General features: G+C 37.2%; 1 protein-coding gene across 3 annotated transcripts in view; it reads left to right on the top strand.

Moving 5' to 3' along the window:
- The window catches only part of SCARB1 (scavenger receptor class B member 1), a 629,187-nt gene that overhangs the window by 388,048 nt on the left and 219,840 nt on the right, over window positions 1-21,299 (top strand). The gene's annotated exons all lie outside the window — the stretch shown is intronic.

Genomic DNA, 21,299 nt, shown 5'->3' with positions numbered 1-21,299 from the left:
TAAACCTTTTTATTCTTTTGCTATGATTTTATTTTTGTATTTATTGTATTTTGTTCCACTGTACAGTCTACATTTTCAACGTAGGTAATTACCCATATATGAACAAATTCTAATAGATAGATAAATGTATGTGTGTGTATAGATGTGTGTGCATGTATGTATGTGTGTGTATATGTATATGTGTATATATATATATATATATATATATATATATATATATATATATATATATATATATATATATATATATATATATATATATATATATATATATATATATATATATATATATATAGCATCAGAAAAATAGAGGGCACTCACTGGGTCTTACGAAAGACAATTTAATGCAAATATAACATTTCGGGGTCTCCCCCTTTGTCAAATAAACATACCACCAAAAGTGAACAAACTTACCCTCCTTAAATACAAACATTGAATAGTGTTGAGTGGCGCTGCCGATCGCGTCCGGAAGTGTCTCCTCCCCCAATAAGGTTGCGTTACGTAACTTCCGTAACCATAGCAAGCAGACGTTTGTATGGTTAAAGCCCTTCCCACTTAAAGGGATATGAAACCCAATTTTTTTCTTTCGTGATTTAGAAAGAGCATGTCATTTTAAACAACTTTCTAATTTACTTCTATTATCTAATTTGCTTCATTCTCTTGATATCACTTGCTGAAAAGCCTATCTAGATATGCTCAGTAGCTGCTGATTGGTTGCTGCACATAGAGGCCTTGTGTGATTGGCTCACACATGTGCATTGCTATTTCTTCAACAAAGGATATCTAAAGAATTGAGCAAATTAGATAATAGAAGTAAATTGGAAAGTTGTTTAAAATTGCATGCCCAATCTGAATCATTAAAGTTTAATTTTGACTAGACTGTCCCTTTAATTGAGATCCAATAAAGGGATAGTTCCTACATAAACCCTTTTATTACTTACGTGCTTAACCTTAACATTTAGCATTTTCAATATTCAAGTTTACCTTTCACTCTCCATGCTACTTATTTCTAAACAATAATTTACTTAATCTTTAAGGTCATATAGTACTGTTCTCTCTACTTTATTTCCTTAACGGATATGCACATATTCTTTTGCCCCAAATTTCCAAGCCCCGGCATTTTTGCGTACACCTTCTCAGATCCCAATTTTTACTTCATTTATTTGAGGTCTATAAATCCTCAATTTAGTGTTTATTTATCATCCTGATATTGATTTTGTGTTTTAACTTCTTTAAAAGGGCACATCCAGTCTACTACATTTACTGTTTATCCTAAACTGTTATTAGAAACTTATCAGAGTTCAAATCCTATGAGCTTACCTTATCAGCTCATTTTTTGTATAAATCTGAATATGCTTTTATAGGTAAAATTCCTATAAAAAGCATTCATGGTCATTCTTTTCATTGAGGCCTAATGGATATTTGGTTTTAAGATTATAAATCCATCTTACCTCCTTATGAAGGAGACATTTATCTATAATAAATAATATATCCATGCAGTCTCTGGGAATAAATACCCAGACTCTGCATGGAAATGTGGAATTGTATATGCTGGACACCCCATGTACTTTCATAACTCTATCTTATGTCCATGTCACCCTGTATCCATAAATACAGGATGGGTACAAGGTGTGAATGCCCCTTGTGGGAGCAATTGTGACTCTATAAACCAAGAGTTGTTTTTATATTTTGCAATAAGATGTATTTTATTTACATTTACGATCTGATTGTGTCTCAGGAGTCTGTCTGGGTAAACTGATTGCGTTCCTGTGTGATTAACTAGACTGCCCAAAATCAGATTGTCTGATTAAACTTTCTTCTCCAGTTAATTAACTTGATATGTTAATCTGTTTTACCAGTGAATAGACAATTGTTAGAGGTTTGATATATTCATATGTTTGCTTTACTGTTTAACCAATTCCCTCTGTAACCTGAAGCTCTGTGACTCTGGAATGCCAGGGTGTATAAATGTGTGCTTCTTTTAAATAAAGTGTTCATTTTGGTGTTCAGACAACTGAGTGTTGCCTCAGTTCTGTTCACCTATATAACTTTAGACTGCGGTCAAAGGGAGATATACCAGGAGCTATTGCTCTGGATAAAGGGATGTCCAGGACAAGGGAAGTGTTCTGACGGAGGTACTCATTCGGGGTACCAGGCGGTCAGATATATATATATATATATATATATATATATATATATATATATATATATATATATATATATATATATATATATATATATATATACACACAAATAAGTCTCCGCACTAATAATGAATCTATGTAAAGAAGATGTGCACTCCAAAATAATTGGCATTAAAGTATAATAAGTTTAATAAATTAACAAAAATAAATGCAGAAAAAACATCCTAAATCTGATCCATAATCAGACACAGATACGAACAAACAAACATATACATAAAGAACATTAGGGCTGCAACTAATGATTATTTTCATAATCGATTAATCGGCCGATTATTTTTTCGATTAATCGACTAATCGGATAAAAAAAAAATCAAAGAATAAAGAATAAAATCCACATACTGAGTGTTACAAATATAAACTTCAGACTAAAACTTTACATTAACACAACTGTTTGTCCAATTTTTAAGCAGCAGAACAGATTTTTATAATTAGGCAAAACAAAGCCACAAACTGTTTGAAAATAGGTAGAACTAGAAACAAGTAGACTATCACTGTTTATAGCATTCTGTTATTCACTCTTTCAGAAACTTTGCATTGAAATGCAAAAATCTCAACATGACCACATGCTTCTGGCTAAGGCTGGTTCTGTTTGCAGCTATATTTCCTGCAGCAGAGAAAAGGCACTAAGATGGTGTTGAGGTGCTTGAGATGTATAAGTAGGGTTTTGCCAATTTCACCAAAGTGGGATATTTATCTTTGTTAGCTCTTAACCAATGCAAAGGGGTTTTCACCTTGGCAAGGGGCCTCTCAATAAAGTAACCCTTGACTTCATTCTTACACAAAAAATATCTTGAATATCTATATGCAATGGTAAATAACCAGCTATAAGTTTAGAGAAAATATCTAGTCCGCTCTAAAAATAACAGATATATACATATAGGTTGAATCTGGTACATATTATTACAATATATTAAAAATATAAAAAAAACTATAAAAAACAAATCAAACGCGCTAAGGACTGTATATCAATAACAGGACAAAGCCTTACACATTTATTTATACAGTACATATAATCAGCAATAGCAAGCAATACGCTAATAATTGTGCAAACAGATAATTGTGCACATCAATTTAAATAACTCCCATCAATCTAGGGTCAAGGTGTAAACAACAAGCTTGGCACTATATCATGAAAAGCATAGTTCCAAATCACCTGATTTAATATAAACAATCCAAATGATGACTATTATATCTGGGTTGCACATAAGCCAGGGGTAGTTGTAAACGTATACTGTCCTGAAAAAGTGAAAAGTAGACGTCTGTAGACGTCCTTTAGGCTAAGGACATAACCATAAAACACAATACCATATGCAGGAGTTCATTGGAGTGAAGCAGCTGGTGTTGTGCACAGACCAACTAATTGCAAACCAACTAATCGATTATTAGATTCGTTGACAACTATTTTCATAATCGATTATTATCGATTATGACGATTAGTTGTTGCAGCTCTAAAGAACATACTGTGCGTCCCCAGTTACTAAGGAGCAAAAAATATATGACCGTCCATAAACAGGACTAAATGGCCAATCCCATCGGCTTATAAGAATCATGTGCTGTGTAAACTTATGATGGAGGCCATGGGTATAATAATTTGCAAGCAATAGAGCAAAAGGCAGAATGTAGCAGTTCATGCAAATATAGCAGCGTGGTTTATCACAAAGTCTGCCTTTTTGCTCTATTTAACCTCTATTTAACCTTATTATACCCATGGCCTCATTCATAAGTTTACACAGTGTAGTAGTATACATATATATATTACAATAGTAAAGACGAAAAATGGCATACAATCATGACATTTGTAAAGACTGGGAATACAGCACTCTTTTAGAAAAAACAAAACACTTGTAGAAATTTACTAATGAAAAAGTGGTTTATTGTGCAGCCCACAGGCCCAGACCAGGCCAGACCCAACTCGGCAAAAAGCATAAAAATAAAAAACCAAAACAAAATATAGTGACATTTATCAAGAACTAAATCAAAAGTAATTAGCAATTGATATGGATAAAGGGCCGGCCCATGTACAAACCATGCAGAATTGGCTAGAAACAGTGGTTATTATGACTAAATCAAGTGCTGCAAAGGGGAAGGTTATTCACTGATGTACATCAGACCTGAAAGGGGTTTAGTGAAAACTGAGACATTCAAAGAGTGAATACCTAACATTCCCAAATGCAATCCTTGTCATACATAATACATAAGTGCAAACATCCAGCTTTAGCCATGACAGAGTAAAGGGTATACAGCACAGAAATGACTATCACATGTGATTTATAATCAAGCACAAAGAACGGGATTATGTTCCTTTTAGAGACTTATAACGTTAGGCAGTCCCCAGTCTGATGCAAATAAAGCTGGTGCAAAGTCCCAAGGTAGAGAGCAATTGGTTAAAGGTAACGGTTGCCGTCAGTGTGCAGGTGTAAACACATAATGGGGAAGACAGTTAGTTTGTAAATAAATAGAATCTTGCAGCGCGACAGAGATTTCAAGCTTTGGCTATCACCTATGTGCTATGGGGCCCCAAATGGAAGGTAGATGAGCATGTTACAAAGGTAAAATTGAAAACACTTGGAAAACAGCGGATGAATGTTGATCGCCCCAAGATTGACGTTTAAAGTGTTCGGAAGATTTGAAAAGGTTACAGGTTTCCATGATGACCTTAGTGGAAGGGTGCAGTTGACAGAGGGGTACTGTTTTGAAAAGTTTGTATCCTCCTGCATCCCTACTACTCTCATTTCAGCTTGGCTTGCTTGCTTTGTATCATCCGATACTTGTTGCTGCACTAACACATGCATGTTATCATACTGGCCGTGTGACTTTATTTACAAACTAACTGTCTTCCCCATTATGTGTTTACACCTGCACACTGACGGCAACCGTTACTTTTAACCAATTGCTCTCTACCTTGGGACTTTGCACCAGCTTTATTTGCATCAGACTGGGGACTGCCTAACGTTATAAGTCTCTAAAAGGAACATAATCCCGTTCTTTGTGCTTGATTATAAATCACATGTGATAGTCATTTCTGTGCTGTATACCCTTTACTCTGTCATGGCTAAAGCTGGATGTTTGCACTTATGTATTATGTATGACAAGGATTGCATTTGGGAATGTTAGGTATTCACTCTTTGAATGTCTCAGTTTTCACTAAACCCCTTTCAGGTCTGATGTACATCAGTGAATAACCTTCCCCTTTGCAGCACTTGATTTAGTCATAATAACTACTGTTTCTAGCCAATTCTGCATGGTTTGTACATGGGCCGGCCCTTTATCCATATCAATTGCTAATTACTTTTGATTTAGTTTTTGATAAATGTCACTATATTTTGTTTTGGTTTTTTATTTTTATACTTTTTGCCGAGTTGGGTCTGGCCTGGTCTGGGCCTGTGGGCTGCACAATAAACCACTTTTTCATTAGTAAATTTCTACAAGTGTTTTGTTTTTTCTAAAAGAGTGCTGTATTCCCAGTCTTTACAAATGTCATGATTTTATGCCATTTTTCTTCTTTACTATTGTTGTTAATAGCGTTTAAATGGGTCTGCACCAATATTATTAGTCAGGAAAATATTTTCCTATTGAGAAAGTGTCTGAGTACTCTCATCACTTTAACACTTGGCTTATTTGCAAATTTTTCCATCCACCCACCACTAATTTAAAAAAAAAAAAAAAAAAAAAAATATATATATATATATATTTCCATCTGAATATGAGGAGAGTCCACAGCTTCATTCCTTACTTGTGGTAATACAGAACCTGGCCACCAGGAGGAGGCAAAAGACACCCCAGCCAAAAGCTTGAATACCTCCCCCACTTCCCTCATCCCCCCCCGTCATTCTTTTCCTTTCGTCACAGGAGGGTGGCAGAGAAGTGTTGTAAGATTCAGAGTAGTCTCTTATGGAGGGTAGTACTCTTCGCTATGGGACTGGAGTTTTAAGTAGTCTTGTTAGCCTCTCGGTGAAAGCATTGACCAATGTTAAGGTCTGGAGATGCAGGGAGAGTCTTTCTGCGAATCCATCCAGACTCGTATTAACAACTCCTAAGCAATCGGTGTCGACGAGTTTCACTGCCTGCTTCTATCACTCAAGTCCATGTCGGGTGTGATGCTACAAGACTGTCAAACTTGAGAAGCTGTATCTGTTTCACGGTGATGATTCCAGTAAGATCGTTTCATTTTATATCTTATGATACCGTAAGAAGACATGGTTAAAGTGTGACAACTTTATCTGTATGGAATCAAGGGTTAATATCTCTGGAAGGGGTTTTTTGAACGGGGGATTTATACATGATTTGCTTTATGATGTTTTATGCTGCGACATGTGAGATGAGGCTCTGGCAGATGTGGGAACATTCAGGTTTTACTTGCGTTTTTAATAACTGCACAGCCTGTCAGTTTGGCGTGCTTTTCTTTCTCCAGCAGGTGCTGGTCCTGCATGGCACTCCATGTGACTGGGTGTGGCCTCATTAACTTCCTTTTTCCTGACAGTGTTTACAGGAGAAGAAGCGGTTTCTCTTTGGGCCTGGGTTATCGGAGGTGGTGAGTGCCCCTGTCTTTGGAGTATAAAGGTGCCATTTACTTTTGATATTGTCCATTTTAAAAATGCAAGATATAGAGGACTCTGATGTGTTGGAGAGTACTCCTACTTTACCAAGAGCTAATACCTGTTTTTATTGTGAGGAGGCTACGGTATACCTGCCTGCTCAACTATGTTCCACATGTCTTGATAAAGTAGTTATATCTAAAAAGACTAAGATGTTTAGTAGAACTGAGCCGTCCACCTCTGAGGGGGTCTCTGTCCCGCAAGGAGTGTTCCCTGCAATCATCTCTGATTAGACATGCAAATCCCCATTGCACAACTATTCCTCCTTCGGGAGGGGCCCTCTTACCGCCAGACTTTTCTGAACAGTTTCAAACTACAGTGTCTGCGGCCTTTAGTGCTTTACCTCGCCCTGCTAAGCGCCAGCGAAAGGTTAAATACTGCTATCCTTCCCATGGTCATCTACAACTTGCTGGATTTATCTGACAATAGATTTTCCGCTGATGAAAAAGCCTCTGATACTTCAGAGGAGGCTCTTTCTGGGTCGGAATCGGCTGCCTCTAAGCCTCCGGCTGCGGAGGAACCTGACTTTAGATTTAGAATAGAGCACTTACGCTTTCTTTTAAAAGAAGTGTTGGCTACGTTAGAGGTTCCGGAACCAAAATTGCCAGAGGAAGCTTCTATTCCTAAGCTTAATAAAGTTTGAGGACAGGGTAGTGCCAAAAACTTTCCCAGTTCCCGTTAAGATGGCAAATATTATTAAGAATGAATGGGAAAGTCTAGGATCCTCGTTTTCCCCTTCTTCGTTTAATAAATTGTTCCTGATTCCTGTCTCCAAATTAGAGTTGTGGGGATCTGTCCCTAAGGTGGATGGAGCTATCTCCATGCTTGCTAAGCCCCCACTATCCCGCTTGAGGATAGTTAATCGTTTAAGGAGCCCATGGATAAGAGATTAGAAACTCTGAGAAAGATTTTTCAGCACACAGGGTTTTTATTTCAACCTGCAGTGGAGGTTGCTGTGGTGGCTGGATCCACTACCTATTGGTGTGACACTATTGGAGATGATCGAGGTGGAAACTCTACTTGAGGGGTAGCTCATTCGTTTAATTGCGATGCAAACATGCAGATTATTCTGTTGAATGCCAAGACATCAGGCTTTTCTGTTCTGGCCCGTAGGGCTCTGTGGCTTAAAGGGATGGTAAATTTTATTATTAATGAAATTTGCAAAATGTTTTTTTTCATGTTTTATAAACAATTTGCATTTTTTATTTTATTTATTTTTGTATTCAAATCCTGTCAATCACTTCATTGGCTCCGCCCATCAATGTAGCTTCTCAGCATATATATACACACATATAATTTGTGTGTGATGTTTTTTCTTCATTTATTTTTGTTCATTTATTAAACTTATTATATATATTTTTTTTTAAAATAATTTTTTATTGAGGTATTGGCATAAAACATAAATAATATACAATACACCTTTTTGTCAAAAGAATAGGATACAAACATAAGAAACCAAAACAATTCGGCGTCTATATAATACATTGACTAAAGGCTAATGAGACCTCGATTTTTCAATAATATACCATGTATAACTGACCAGTTAGAAATATGGATTTAGGCCTCAAGGACCAAGAGTATATGAAGTAGGAGTTATCTGATGGTCAGGAGTCTAGCTCCTTAGGAGCTTCAAAAAGAGTGTGAACAAGGGGGAAGGGGATATTCAGCGGGTAAGCACCGCTATAGATAGAAGGGAAAGGGTGGAGGGCGGAGCCATATATATATGCTAATAATTTAGGGAACTTGGAGGGGGTTTTTTAGTCTTGCCAATGAAGGGAATTGAATGGGCCATGAAGCAGGGTCAACTATCTATTCATAGATAGTTATGCAAATATATAGTAGGGGTAAATATAAAGGTTAACCTTATATTGCAAGCTCTATCAGTATTGTTTTGTCATTAATACATACTCTGACCCTATAAGGCTGGATCCTGAAATACAAAAACAATGCCTCCTTTACCATTCTATATCAGTGGTTCTAAGTGTCAGCTAAAAAAAAAAAAAAAAAAGTATACCCAAGTATATATAAAACAGCTTATGAGCTATCAGTGGAGCTATAGTAGTTTTAACATGGCTATATGCAAAGGATCTAGTTAGTAGATTAGGGTGTTAAAACAATAGATTATATAATGAAAGATGATCCCATGTATCATGTCTCTAGGCCATTTAAACTAACTTATATTTACACCCTTGAGGCTCAGACTCCAGATTTAGGCATCATGTATAAAGATAATGTCAACAAGTGGAGCTCTAAAACACATTAACAACAAGATAAGCATAGATTATGTAAAGAGACTTTGCACATTAGTTCCATGCTATGAGTTTAGGTATAATAGGGTAATTGATGTGAAAACATAAAACAGTGCATGCCTTAAGTGAATAGCCTATCTGTAGATAGATCTATGCAAAGTGATTTCAACTTTTTTGTAAAAAACTCTATGTAAAACTAACATTTAACTTAAAGAGATTTGGTATAAATTAGTATCTAGCATTTTCATTGTAAGGCATTAGGTAATATAGGTACTGAAGTCACAGATTTAACTAGGCAACTAATCCTCAAATATATCAATGTTCATAATAAGGGTAATAGCTAGGCTAGGTGACACTCCAAATATATGTAACTGTAGTGTGTTATCATAAAATTAACTAATCAAGCAGATAATTTCCAGAAGCATTTGAGGCATATATATTAAAAATAGAGCTAAATAGGAATACAAAAACAATGCCTCCTTTACCATTCTATATCAGTGGTTCTAAGTGTCAGCCAAAAAAAAAAAGTATACCCAAGTATATATAAAACAGCTTATGAGCTATCAGTGAAGCTATAGTAGTTTTAACATGGCTATATGCAAAGGATCTAGTTAGTAGATTAGGGGTGTTACAACAATAGATTATATAATGAAAGATGATCCCATGTTTCATGTCTCTAGGCCATTTAAACTAACTTATATTTACACCCTTGAGGCTCAGACTCCAGATTTAGGCATCATGTATAAAGATAATGTCAACAAGTGGAGCTCTAAAACACATTAACAACAGGATAAGCATAGATTCTGTAAAGAGACTTTGCACATTAGTTCCATGCTATGAGTTTAGGTATAATAGGGTAATTGATGTGAAAACATAAAACAGTGCATGCCTTAAGTGAACAGCCTATCTGTAGATAGATCTATGCAAAGTGATTTCAACCTTTTTGTAAAAAACTCTGTGTAAAGCTAACATTTAACTTAAAGAGATTTGGTATAAATTAGTATCTAGCATTTTCATTGTAAGGCATTAGGTAATATAGGTACTGAAGTAACAGATTTAACTAGGCAACTAATCCTCAAATATATCAATGTTTATAATAAGGGTAATAGCTAGGCTAGATGACACTCCAAATATATGTAACTGTAGTATGTTATCACAGAATTAACTAATCAAGCAGATAATTTCAAGAAGCATTTGAGGCATATATATTAAAAATAGAGCTAAATAGGAATAGGAATAAGGGGGACCAATAACAGAGCTTATAGTAAGGCTTAACTAGGAGCGGTATTTACATGAGCTTACAATTACAAAAACCCCACTCACACAGCTTAGGACTTCATGTAATAGTTATAGCTTGAATGAGTACATGACTTAATTGGGCTTTCGTGTGCAATAAGAGGAACAATCAGAAGCGTTAATGTCCTGTTCTCATGTAGTGTAATTTCACTCTGCATGCAGGATGCCATAGTTTTCAATGTATTATAGTTGTCTAGCGATAAAGCTTAATAAATGGTAGATGGTAAGAGGAAAAAGAGCCCTTTGTCAAAAGGGGGTTGTACATGTGGATGAAGCCCCCACCATGGTCACTGGTATATATCATTAGTGTCAGTGTCTCAGACTTATCCATAGAGAAGCCAGGGCAAAAAGTTCAATCTGGGATGTGGGAAAGTCTATAAGCCTCTGTGTCCATGTTTCCAAGAGGCCGCAGGGGGAATAATACTTAGTCTCTACCCGATTCCAGCTCTTAAGGTGCTGAATCCATAGCCGTAAGAGTATGGGTTGGATCTAAAATAATGGCATCGGTAGTGAGGTTCCGTACGGTCAAATACCCCTTGTCTGTTGCGGGCTTGAGAATGATACCGAATTTCAAGTTGGGGCCGCATGAAGTCAGCTGTGTATATCAGCAAGTAGGGCAAGTTATTGTACCTGAAGCGGATCTCCTTAGTTAGTATATAATGGATGCTAGCTTTTAGTTGCATGTCCCCGGCGGTTCTAAGATGAACTCCGGTGTAGGAGCAGGAGATCTTAAATGGAGTGTGTGTATTCTCCACAGCTTGCTCGAAGTAGTAGTCTGCCTCTCCCAGCTTCTCGGCAATCACCGGAGCTAGGACCGGCAGGGCTAGCGATAAGTATCGCTCTTTAGTGGTTGGAAGGTGCGGCTTGGGGTCCCGAGGCAGTCCCAGTGAGCGCTGCATACTTGGAAATCTGAGGAATCCCTCTGTCCTCGGCCCATCGGGCTTTACTTGGGCCGGAATAGCTGAGTTTGCAGGTGTCAGATCACCGCTCCCAGCACCAGACACCTCCCTAGACGGATCCCGTCTGGGCTGTTTCGTTTGTGGTGGCTCAGATGGAACTTGTGTAGAAAGTAGGTTTTCCGAGCGGTCCGCCACGTGGGTATCATTTCTAAATAAGCGAGCAGCGCCATCTTGGCCTCGCAGCGCCTCAATGTCAGATCTTATGCTGCTATAATGAGTGTCTGCTTTGTTTAGGAGGTCCCTTAGGATAGAAGCAAAGTGCATGGTAGTTTCTTCCATTTCCCAGGCTTGATAGAAAGGATATAAAGTTTTGTAGAGCTGTTAACATACGGGTATTAGCAAATAGGTTTCAGGAGCTCTCCTAAAACACGTCTGTCCTCTATGGCAGTTGGCTCCGCCCCCCAACTTATTATATTTTGATGTCAATTATTTTGGAGTGCAAAACTTCTTTACATAGATTCATTATTAGTGCTCAGACATGTATTTGTATTCATACATTTTTTGGGGGGCACTTTTTGGGGGGCACTTTTTGGGGAGCACTTTTCTATATTCATGTGATTTATTGATTCTCTATAAGTGCTTATCCTAGAATTGATTGTTGAGATATATATATATATTTATTTATTTAAGGAGAAGAAAAACGAGGAACTGCAGAACTCTTTCTAAAGTGGGTAATTTATTGAGCAGACAAGCAGAAGACACAATCACAGTGTGCAGGGTTGGATCTGACGCGTTTCCCGCATGCTCACATGCGCTTCATTAGAGATCTACAGGTGTTCACCTGTGGTCAGGTTAAATACTTGCGTTAGCCAATAGTGTGTAAGCAGAAACTGATTTGTCACTGAGAATATTAAGTGAAAATAACAAGCTTAAGATTGTATAAAACTTTTGTCAAAAATATGTGCTTTTAGGTGGTGATGTGAGTTAATTAAATGTGACTTTAAATGGTGATTTAAAATTGGCATAACTGAGTAGTTCTTATGATAAAGTGTAATAAAGGTAATGATATGTTTCTAAGAACTAATTACAGAATATGATTCTTCAGTGCTAAAGAAAAAAGAGAAGTAAAAAACATTAGTAATAATGCTTGCAAAAAGGCACAAAAATAAACTAAAAACATGTTGTATAGAGTGAGGTATCTTTTTCACTATTAATCAATATTGAGCACTGTTTGAAAGCTAAAAGACTAAATGCTTTGTTTCAGCCCATATATATTTATTGTCTACTTAGGTATTTGCAGAGGGACAGGGCAAAACTTCTTTACATAGATTCATTATTAGTGCGGAGACATGTATTTGTATTTATACATTTTTTGGGGGTAATTTGGTATGAGTTTACCCTAGTCTTGTGCACTTTTCTATCTTCATGTGATTTATTGATTCTCTACTATTACTGCTTATCCTAGAATTGATTGTTGAGATATCAACATATATATATGCTGACAGTGTAGTTCTCCCATTGCTTCACATATGTCCACATTTAGTTTTCTATTAATTCAGAATTAGTGGGTTACCCATACTTGACCTATGTCACAGTACCTAGGTTTGAATATGAACACAGTCCATCTAGGTTTTTGTAATAATCAACACAGGAAGTAGATATTCATCTACAGACTCACTGAGTAAATCTGAATATACATTTATCTTCCTTGGAAGGGCAATACAGTAGATCGTAAGTAGATAATTCGTAAAAGAATTTTATTCCCTTATCTATCCAGCTACACTGTACTGATTTGCCTAAATCATGTATAGATTACTAGACACCAGCCGATAGGGTAACAATATTACTAACATAAGTACAAATCGTACCCTTCTAGCTGATTAGCAAATAACATTATTAATATAGGTACAAAGTGTAGCGTGTATAGAGGATTAGTTAAGAAAAGAAAAAAAGTAACCAAATTTTATCATTATAATCATTTGTTCAGCAACACAATTTTTAGTTTGGTCTATCCCGTTATATATATATATATATATATATATATATATATATAAATGGAAAAAACTTTTTTTTTTTTTTTTTTTTTTTTAATTTTTTAAAATTTATTTTTATAATTTTCTTATACAGTTAATGTGCTCCCCTAAGTGTCAAACATATACATGAGTTTTTCATGTTATATGGCCCCTTAGTGTTCCTTATACCATTATTTTATCCACATCACAATTAGGTAGTTCTTTTTATACATTTCTAGCATAACCTACGTATATATACAATTCCTTTTCGTCATCATTATAAATCGATAAGCAATGTTATGCAAAAAGGTTCTGATAAGCATGCATTTAGCAAACACAACATAATGTTTTCTTTATTTGTATTCACTGTATAAATCACATCACTTGTTATTTATGTGTCTTAGAAAATAAGCTTGACAAGACTAACACCTGGTTCAATGTATTTTAACGCTCCTGATTGGCTAACACAATGTATATCACCTCACCAGTTGAACACACCTATATGATCTCTGATGAAGCGCATTGCACATGCGTGAAACGCGTCAGATCTATGACACCTTACCTTGTATACCACTGAGTGTTCAATCACCTATGCCTGAATAAACCACTTGGTTGAAATTGATCCAGCTGTCTTCAATCCTTTGTTGTTCTTGTATATATGGCTAGCGAGCCCTGAGGACCGGATCTTACACCCACGGTACCATATCCCTGGCTAATCCTAAGAGGTTTTTTCACGCCTCCATCTACCCCTGGTCTGCTTTCTCTTGCTACATTTTTTACTTCCACCAAAGCACTACACTCGTCCCAACGGAGAAAGACAGAGGCGGTCCCATCTACTGCTGCCAATCGGGAAACTTTCCCGCACCTACGTCACCCACAGAGGAGGAGTCAGACGCGGCATCACCCGCGCTTCCCAAGGACGTCAGACAACACAGCTAATCGGACGCCTGCATTCTCAAAGGGACAGAAAACACAGTGAGCAGCGCGGATTGCCGCGAGGACAAGGAGCGATTGCTGGTGAGTTGATACCGCATTCGTTAACACAGACCTTGCTCATAGTGTGCTCACACTGAATTACTAGCAGACCCAACGGAGAGGGGAGAGGCTCAAATCACTAAGCAATACACAGCTATTTAGCTATATTTAAGGACTTCCACAAAACCTATTTAGCCAGGCACCATTAAACAACCTAGGGCTGTGCACATTTCTTGTTGTTGTTTTTTCTTAACCAATTGCTCAGCTAACTGCCCTACGGTTGAACTATTTGACAGACACAGGCATTACCAATATGGCTGATCTACATGAGGCTACACATACACTTCTCACAGGGGTAATAAATGATGAAAAACGTCGCCTCATTCTAACATCAGCCTTACAAGGAGGGAGCTCACCTACTCTAGAGCCCAGAGAAGATAATTTACCACACTTGTTCTCAGAATTGGAAAAATTGAGATACAAAGAAACTAATCTGTGGTGGGACATTGAGTTTTTGGAACTGTATGTAAAAGAGGCTAAAGTCCCTAGGGGCCTCCGTATGAAAAAATTTCCTTCCTTTGCACAACAGAAACCTGAATTTATGGAGGAGTGGAATCATACTCTAACAAGATGCTCAATGACTCTAATGAATCAATTACTGAGACATAAAAAGTCTGAAAGAGAACAACTGTTGTTAAAAAATTAATGAGACCACATCCATTATCAAACCATTTGAAACCACAACTCACTATAAAGATTACACTGCACAATTGGAGGAAACTATATCTAAATTAGATCTAGACTTATCCAATAGGAAAGTATCAAAATACAACAGAGACACAAAAGATTACGATCTTAATATAGTATACTCATGGCAACAACATAGACCTACAGGGGGCAGTAAATCGAAAAAGACAAAGGGCAATAAACATCGCATTCAGACAAAAAAGAAAGTTACTTTTTCAAGCATAGATACAGATGCAGGCACTTCAGAATGTAGCCAGGTAACTACCAACACCAGCCAAGAATCTTTAATATTAGAACAAACTGCCCCCCCAGAGTTACAATTAACTAACACAGCTAGACCAGCTCTAGCCACATTAGTCAAAACACCAAATCAGACTAGTACACCTAAGAGTACTGCAAAGACGCACAGATACCCCAGCAGGGCAGCCTCCAAAACAAAGAAGAAATAGATAATGTCATAAATGTATCTGATCATTCTCTATCACCAGCACAAATATCGATTTTGAATAAAGGACTCACTTTTGCTCCTAGCACTGACTTTGATGTATTTTCTACAATGATAGATGTGAGCAGACTAGCACGCAAATTCACATTAAAAAAACACTTTTCTACTGCAGATCAAATTTCCACTCCCCCCATCATCACAGACCCCCTCCCCTACATTTCCAACATAGGACTAACTTACAAAGATCAAAGTACTTTTAACTCACTTATATCTTTACAGAATAATGATCAGAGACATACCCCAGCACATACTGGTAAGACTAATAAAGATAACTCCTATTTTTACCCTATTCAATCTAGGAGTACCTGCATAGAAATGTACCAAGAAACAGTACAAAGAGACATCCTTAAATTATATGACGAGACAAAGAAATCACACAACACATTTAACAACATCTCTCGCATAGAGAGACTGGCTCTGAAACAACTACAAGATAACCCTAACATAGTGATTACCCAAGCTGACAAAGGGGGAGCCGTAGTGGTACTTAATACCACTGATTATCTCAGGGAAGTTACTACCCATCTGAATGATGTCAACACATACATCAAGTTAAACTCAGACCCCACACTTGGGTTCACTAGGGAACTTTTTGATTTTTTGGATACAGCACTGGAAGAGGGTTTTATCACCCGTGACATTTTTGAATGTCTTCTCATTGAAGACCCACTCATACCCACTTTCAGGGTTGTTCCCAAAATTCACAAAACACTTTCTAGCCCACCAGGACGTCCCATCGTGGCTTGTATGGGCTCTCTATGTGAAAAACTAGGAGCCTGGTTGGACTCCATTCTACAACCCATTGTAACATCACTTCCGGGTTATATAAGAGACAGCACCCACTTACTCCAACAATTGGAGAAAGTTGAATGGTATCCTGACTACCAATGGCTGACCATTGACGTGTCAGCCCTATACTCTAGTATACCCCACGACAAGGGACTAGAGGCCATGAAAAACATGATCATGAGATACACTAATTTCTCCATAGAATACATTGACTTCTTAGTCTCAACCACAAGATTCCTACTCACCCATAACTACTTCGTCTTCGGGGGGGGGGGGGGGGGGGTTTCTACTTACAGAAATGTGGCACAGCCATGGGGGCAAAATTTGCCCCCGCCTATGCAAATTTATATATGGGCTGGTTTGAGCTTAACCATATATTTTGTGAAGGCTTCCCCTTTGAAGACGGAGTAGTAGTGTATGGTCGTTTTATAGATGACCTATTGGTCATCTGGAATAAGGACAGCCATAATAGTGTTGTCTCTTTTTTAGACTGGTTAAATACTAATGACCTCAACCTAAAATTTACCCATGCCATAGATAACACCATCTCATACCTAGATCTCCAATTAACAGCAGGAAATCAGAAAAATATAACTACCACAATATTCAGAAAATCCTTATCTAGGAATACTATTCTTAGAGCGGATTCCTGTCATGTGGGCCATATCACCAGAGGCATACCTAAAGGCCAGTATATTAGAGCCCGCAGGAATTGCTCCACACTTCAAGAATACAATATCCAAGCTAACCTTATCACTACAAGGCTACAAGAAAGAGGCTATAAAAAAGACCTCTTATTATCAACAGCCCAAAAGGTCAGCAAAATGGATAGAAAAAAACTACTTGCAGGTTTTTACAAACAAAAAGATACGACTGCCCAAACCACCCCACAGACTAAAAACATAGTGTTCTCAACCGCCTATAGTAAACAATACCATAAAATTTGTGACATAGTCCTGAAATATTTACCGATACTTCAAAGTGATAACCAATTACAAGACATTAATAAGAAAAACATTAGATGTGTAGCCAAAAAGGCCCCCACTATAGGTGAAAAAATTAAAAAACACTTTTTTTAATAGACCAAGCACACCTACCAATTGGCTGTCCATCTCTAATGGTTTTTACAAGTGTGGTCACACTTGTAAAAGCTGCAACTACACCAACAAAACAGAACATTTCACATCTTCACAAACAGGCCTTACTTATCGCATCAAACATCGAATAGATTGCACAAGCACCTATGTCATCTACCTTATAACATGCCTACAGTGTTCGGCTCAATACATAGGACTCACTTCCCGTCTTTTAAAAGACCGCATCAGGGAACATCTCCTCTCCCTAGAAGAGGAGAAACCAAAAACACCAGTCGCCAAACATTTTAGAAACCATGGAATTCACACAAAACATTTGTTTCACTTCATAGGCATAGATCATATCAGGAGGGACATCAGGGGAGGTGATAGAATGGGTAAATTACTTGGGCAAGAGGCATTTTGGATTTTTACTCTTCAAACAAAATATCCAAAAGGCATCAATAAGAGACAGGACTTAGATTTATTCTTGGACTAGTGAGTATGCTGACAGTGTAGTTCTCCACATTTAGTTTTCTATTAATTCAGAATTAGTGGGTTACCCATACTTGACCTATGTCACAGTACCTAGGTTTGAATATGAACACAGTCCATCTAGGTTTTTGTAATAATCAACACAGGAAGTAGATATTCATCTACAGACCCACTGAGTAAATCTGAATATACATTTATCTTCCTTGGAAGGGCAATAGAGTAGATCGTAAGTAGATAATTCGTAAAATAATTTTATTCCCTTATCTATCCAGCTACACTGTACTGATTTGCCTAAATCATGTATAGATTACTAGACACCAGCCGATAGGGTAACAATATTACTAACATAAGTACAAATCGTACCCTTCTAGCTGATTAGCAAATAACATTATTAATATAGGTACAAAGTGTAGCGTGTATAGAGGATTAGTTAAGAAAAGAAAAAAAGTAACCAAATTTTATCATTATAATCATTTGTTCAGCAACACAATTTTTAGTTTGGTCTATCCCGTTATATATATATAAATGGAAAAAACTTTTTTTTTTTTTTTTTTTTTAATTTATTTTTATAATTTTCTTATACAGTTAATGTGCTCCCCTAAGTGTCAAACATATACATGAGTTTTTCATGTTATATGGCCCCTTAGTGTTCCTTATACCATTATTTTATCCACATCACAATTAGGTAGTTCTTTTTATACATTTCTAGCATAACCTACGTATATATACAATTCCTTTTCGTCATCATTATAAATCGATAAGCAATGTTATGCAAAAAGGTTCTGATAAGCATGCATTTAGCAAACACAACATAATGTTTTCTTTATTTGTATTCACTGTATAAATCACATCACTTGTTATTTATGTGTCTTAGAAAATAAGATTGACAAGACTAACACCTGGTTAAATGTATTTTAACGCTCCTGATTGGCTAACACAATGTATATCACCTCACCAGTTGAACACACCTATATGATCTCTGATGAAGCGCATTGCACATGCGCGAAACGCGTCAGATCTATGACACCTTACCTTGTATACCACTGAGTGTTCAATCACCTATGCCTGAATAAACCACTTGGTTGAAATTGATCCAGCAGTCTTCAATCCTTTGTTGTTCTTGTATATATGGCTAGCGAGCCCTGAGGACCGGATCTTACACCCACGGTACCATATCCCTGGCTAATCCTAAGAGGTTTTTTCACGCCTCCATCTACCCCTGGTCTGCTTTCTCTTGCTACACTTTTTACTTCCACCAAAGCACTACACTCGTCCCAACGGAGAAAGACAGAGGCGGTCCCATCTACTGCTGCCAATCGGGAAACTTTCCCGCACCTACGTCACCCACAGAGGAGGAGTCAGACGCGGCATCACCCGCGCTTCCCAAGGACGTCAGACAACACAGCTAATCGGACGCCTGCATTCTCAAAGGGACAGAAAACACAGTGAGCAGCGCGGATTGCCGCAAGGACAAGGAGCGATTGCTGGTGAGTTGATACCGCATTCGTTAACACAGACCTTGCTCATAGTGTGCTCACACTGAATTACTAGCAGACCCAACAGAGAGGGGAGCAATACACAGCTATTTAGCTATATTTAAGGACTTCCACAAAACTTATTTAGCCAGGCACCATTAAACAACCTAGGGCTGTGCACATTTCTTGTTGTTTTATATATATATATATATATATATATATATATATATATATATATATAATATATTGTGTGTGTGATGATGTGGTGATTCAACTTACTTGGATTTATTGCTTAGTAATGCTGTACACATCACTTTACTATATGAGACCCAAAAATGTGAAAAGGGGAAATAGAAAATACTTAAAGCGGCTCTGATCCTAGTGATGTGTATAGCAGGCGGGACTGCTGTACACATTTCTAGAATCATTGGTAATAAATTATAAATCCTATATTTCTTTCATGTAATTAGCAAGAGTCCATGAGCTAGTGACGTATGGGATATACATTCCTACCAGGAGGGGCAAAGTTTCCCAAACCTCAAAATGCCTATAAATACACCCCTCACCACACCCACAAATCAGTTTTACAAACTTTGCCTCCCGTGGAGGTGGTGAAGTAAGTTTGTGCTAGATTCTACGTTGATATGCGCTCCGCAGCAGGTTGGAGCCCGGTTTTCCTCTCAGCGTGCAGTGAATGTCAGAGGGATGTGAAGAGAGTATTGCCTATTTGAATTCAATGATCTCCTTCTACGGGGTCTATTTCATAGGTTCTCTGTTATCGGTCGTAGAGATTAATCTCTTACCTCCCTTTTCAGATCGACTATATACTCTTATATATACCATTACCTCTACTGATTCTCGTTTCAGTACTGGTTTGGCTTTCTACTACATGTAGATGAGTGTCCTGGGGTAAGTAAGTCTTATTTTTGTGACACTCTAAGCTATGGTTGGGCACTTTATATAAAAGTTCTAAATATTTGTATTTAAACATTTATTTGCCTTGATTCAGGATGTTCAATATTCCTTATTTCAGACAGTCAGTTTCATTATTTGGGATAATGCATATGAATAAATCAATTTTTTTCTTACCTTAAAATTTGACTTTTTTCCCTGTGGGCTGTTAGGCTCGCGGGGGCTGAAAATGCTTCATTTTATTGCGTCATTCTTGGCGCGGACTTTTTTGGCGCAAAAAATTTTCTTTGTTATTTCCGGCGTCATACTTGTCACCGGAAGTTGCGTCATTTTTGACGTTTTTTGCGCCAAAAGTGTCGGCGTTTCCGGATGTGGCGTCATTTTTGGCGCCAAAAGCATTTAGGCGCCAAATAATGTGGGCGTCTTTTTTGGTGCTAAAAAATATGGGCGCCATTATTGTCTCCACATTATTTTAAGTCTCATTGTTTATTGCTTCTAGTTGCTAGAAGCTTGTTCACTGGCATTTTTTCCCATTCCTGAAACTGTCATTTAAGTAATTTGATCAATTTTGCTTTATATGTTGTTTTTTCTATTACATATTGCAAGATGTCCCAGATTGACCCTGAGTCAGAAGATACTTCTGGAAAATCGCTGCCTGATGCTGGATCTACCAAAGTTAAGTGTATTTGCTGTAAACTTATGGTATCTGTTCCTCCAGCTGTTGTTTGTAATGAATGTCATGACAAACTTGTTCATGCAGATAATATTTCCTTTAGTAATGTTACATTACCTGTTGTTGTTCCATCAACATCTAATATTCAGAGTGTTCCTGTTAACATAAGAGATTTTGTTTCTAAATCCATTAAGAAGGCTATGTCTGTTATCACTCCTTCTAGTAAACGTAAAAGGTCTTTTAAAACTTCTCATTTTTCAGATGAATTTTTAAATGAACATTATCATTCTGATAATGATTCCTCTGGTTCAGAGGATTCTGTTTCAGAGGTTGATGCTGATAAATCTTCATATTTGTTCAAAATAGAATTTATTCGTTCTTTGCTTAAAGAAGTCTTAAT

Source organism: Bombina bombina, chromosome 2 (genome assembly GCF_027579735.1).
Source record: "Bombina bombina isolate aBomBom1 chromosome 2, aBomBom1.pri, whole genome shotgun sequence".
Taxonomy (NCBI): domain Eukaryota; kingdom Metazoa; phylum Chordata; class Amphibia; order Anura; family Bombinatoridae; genus Bombina; species Bombina bombina.
Note: the sequence above shows the minus strand (reverse complement) of the source record. Positions and strands in the feature narration are given on the sequence as shown.